We start from the raw sequence: 3,951 nt of genomic DNA, 5'->3' as shown, positions 1-3,951 counted from the left end.
ACGGCATTGGTTCACATATGCATCCTACTGTTTCATAGTCACTGGTTTAGTTACACACCATTTTTAGACCTGTTCTGCTCTGCTGTGTGTTTTGCAATCAATGGAATATACCCGCAGAGAACGTGAGAGCTTTTGGATTTTTCAGTTTGACAGTGTACGTAGGGGACTGAATGAATGGAAACATAGCCTGGTATGTCACCAAACACACGTAAAAAGGTAAATATGGTTGTTAATTTAGCATCCATGACCATCTGCTAATAATCACCATAACTTGTAGGTATTGTTTAACATCTGCTTAGATTTAATACCCTTCTCTAGCTATCTAAACATAGCATGGTACCCAATTAAACACATGCAAATGGGGAAGTACTGTCTGATGGTCTGGGTCAGGGGCCCAGGGGAGGCTCCTTCCTGGGTCCTGCGGTGGGGCAGGGTGCCTAGGACGGGGTCCGTTGGGCTCGGGGAGGCTCGCCCCGTGCCTTGTGGGCCCGGGAGCCCCGGCTGGGTCCAGGGGCCTGGTCGGGGCCCCGGGTGGGCTGCTCCGGCCCTGTCCTGGCCTGCCGCACTGCCAAAGGCCCGGGACGGGGTTCCGTGTTGCCCGGGGAGCCTCCCCCTGCTTGGCTGGGTTCAGGAGCCCCACCCGGGGCCCCTGAGGGCCCTGGGGAGGGCGGCCTCCCCACCCCGGGCTCCGTCCTGGGTCCTGCCGCGGGACGGGGTCCGGTGGGCCCGGGGAAGCTCGCCATTTGCCTCCGGGCCTCAGAGCCCCGGCTGGGTCCAGGGGCCTGGCAGGGGGCCCCGGGTAGGGCACTCCGGCCCTGGGCCCTGTCCCCCGGCCTGTCGCTCCACCCAGGGCCCAGGACCGGGGTCCGTCATTGCCTTGCAGGCCTCCCCCACTTGTCAAGGTGTAAGCGGGCCCCAGGTCGGAGGGCCCGCCGGCCCCTGGCAGCCTCCACGTCTGGGGCCCTGGGCCTCCGGTCTGCCATGCCCCGGGCACCTGCTCACTCCTTCATTGGGGCACAGGGTGACCAGATGGCGTCCCTTTGGTGCCCGGCCATCTAGTCACCCAGATCCCCTCGGCCATCTGGTCGCCCGTATCCCCTCGGCCATGTGGTCTCCCGATCCCCTCGGCCATCTGGTCGGCCGCAATGCTTTCCAATGGGGCGACCAGATGGCCAAACTTCCCTGGAAATCCCTATGAGGTGCCATTTGCCTCCCTGTTCCCAGCGAGGGCTCCAGGAGGTCGGGTACTTTCACGCCTTGGGTCCCCTCTGTCACCTCGTGTGCACAGATTACAAGAAAGTGGGGTAATTTTCCTCTGGATTACTAGGGCCAGGGTACGCCCAGACACCCCTCCCAGGCTGGTGGTTCTCTGCCATGGGGTACCAGATAAGGGATGCCTGGGCAACACCTCCCTAGGCTATATGAGGCTTCCTTCCTCCAGGCCGACAGCATGTCAAAGTGCCCAGGACGGGCTCCATGCGTCACGGGCAGTCGTCCCCCGGGTCTCCAGGCCAATGGCATGGGCGAGTGCACAGGTCGGGCTCCATGGGTCCCAGGGAGTCGTACTCCGGGGCGTCCGGGTCTCCAGGCCAACGGCATAAGGGAGTGACCAGGTCGGGCTCCATGGTTTTCACGGTAGTCCTCCCCGGGCGTCCGTGGCTCCAGGCCGACGGCATGTCAAAGTGCCCAGGACGGGGTCCATGCGTCCCCCGCAGTCACACCCCGGGGCTTCCGGGTCTCCAGGCCAACGGCATAAGCGAGTGCCCAGGTCGGGCTCCATGGTTTTCACGGTAGTCCTCCCCGGGCGTCCGTGGCTCCAGGCCGGCAGCATGTGAGAGTTCCCAGGACGGGCTCCATGCGTCCCGGGCAGTCGTCCCCCGGGCGTCCGGGGCTCCAGGCCGTCGGCATGTAAAATGTAAATTGATACTTGTATAGCGCACTACTCACCCGCAAGGGTTTCAAGGCTCTTGTACCAATACCGCTGTGGAACCCATCCTGGCTTTCCCTGTGAGGCGTCCACTCCTGGGCACCCCCAAGGTGGAGGCCAGGCATCCTTAGCATTGTGGAGATTAAGCAAGCTATTGCCCAGAGTTGCAGAGTGGGACTCTATCATTGGAATAGGCACCGAGGCGAGAATCATCAGGTCCATGGAATTTTGAGCCCAAGACCCGCCGAGGTGGGGAATTGAACCCTGGTCCCGGGCTAGACCTCTGCATCAGGGTCTGCCGCTCTAACCATTGAGCCACACTTCTCCACTGCATGGCCGAGTGCCCGGGTGCTCCATGGTTTTCCCGGTATTCCTCCCCTGAGTGTCCGTGGCTCCAGGCCGACGGCATGGCCGATTGCCCCGGACGGGCTCCATGGTTTTAACAGTAGTCCTCCCCCGGGCGGCCAGGGCTCCAGTCCGATGGCATGGCTGACTGCCCGGGTCGGGCTCCATGGTTTTCACGGTAGTCCTCCCCTGGGCATCCGTGGCTCCAGGCCGACGGCATGTCAAAGTGCCCAGGACGAGCTCCATGCATCCCGGGCAGTCGTCCCCCGGGCATCCGGGGCACCCATCTCCAGGAGGCCAAAGAGCATGACAAAGTACCCGGGAAGGGCTCCAGGGGCCCGGCCAGGCCCAGGGTCGGGAGCCACGGGGAGGCTCTCCAGCCCTCGTTTCCCATTGAATCACATACAGTTTCAAATGACTGCTTACGAGGCCTGCTACGCATCCGTACGCATCCGCATTTGTAAGGATGCTTTCCGTTCCGGATCGGAATCGGGCCCTTGGAGTCACTTACTTTAAAGCAGTGATACTGATGATAAAAGCTAACAATATTCTGAATGGAATACTTTGGTTCAAATATACATTTTTACTGTTTATCCAACTTTTTTGTGCTTAACTGTCAGTTAAGATACTTAGAAAACACATATTCGACAACATGAAAGCAAGCCTTCCTTTGTATATTCCTAGGAGACTAGCATTATATTTCTAGGAGAATATGAGCATGACCTTAATCTATTAAGCATCAAGTATCTTTTTAAAAGCAGAGTAGAGGTGCTTCTGTTTTGGTGATGTACACACTGTGACTCTTCATAAAAAAAAGGTTTGTGGCTCTTAAACTCAATATCACCAGTCCTTTCTGGTCATCAGTGGTGTGGAAGAGTTGGTGATACATTTCCGAACAATAAAATGCCAAATTTCAAAAGTCAACTGTGAGTGCATTTAATGCACACATGGTTCACCAGGTATAGTAGCTTTCCCCTTGCAACACGTGTCTCTGCCTTTGCAATCTCTGTCCCCAGAAGTGACACAATCAGTGCCAAGAATACTGAGGTAACACCCTTATGGGGGCTTCCTGACCTAGTTTTCTGCTCATTGTTTTATTATGCTAAAGGTGGCTAATGATTTAGCATTCACTATTAGTGTAATAAAAATCAGGTACCAGGGTCAGGAACGGGACCTTCGCTGTCAGCTGAATACAGAAAAATTTGTTTTAATGTATGTTGTGTGACAGATTACGTGTGAAAGTATATGTGTATGAGAGAGACAAACCCCCAGATGCATCAAGCATCTATTTTGCGATTCCTTATTTGCGAAAAATAAGGATTCGCTAATAAGGAATAGCAAAATGCTATGCATGAAGAAATCGCTAAAAAAAATTTGATTTCTTAAAATTCCTTAATTGCGACTCGCAATTTGCTAGTCGCAATTAAGGAATACCTCCCCATTCATTCCTATGGGCCTAGAGGCCTATAGGAATGAATGGGAAGACATTCTCAATTTGCGATTCGCAATTAGCGAATCGCAAATTGAGAATGCAATTTCAAGGGTGCAGGGGTGTCCAAAGGACACCCTGTTGCACCCCTGAAATTAATCTGTGCACATATGTTGCGCACACACATGCCCTATGGGTATGTGTGTGCGCAACACAAAACTTTGAAAAATGCACAAAAGTGCATTTTTCA

This window comes from Lissotriton vulgaris, chromosome 11 (assembly GCF_964263255.1).
Source record: "Lissotriton vulgaris chromosome 11, aLisVul1.2, whole genome shotgun sequence".
NCBI lineage: Eukaryota > Metazoa > Chordata > Amphibia > Caudata > Salamandridae > Lissotriton > Lissotriton vulgaris.
This window is presented reverse-complemented; position numbering follows the sequence as displayed.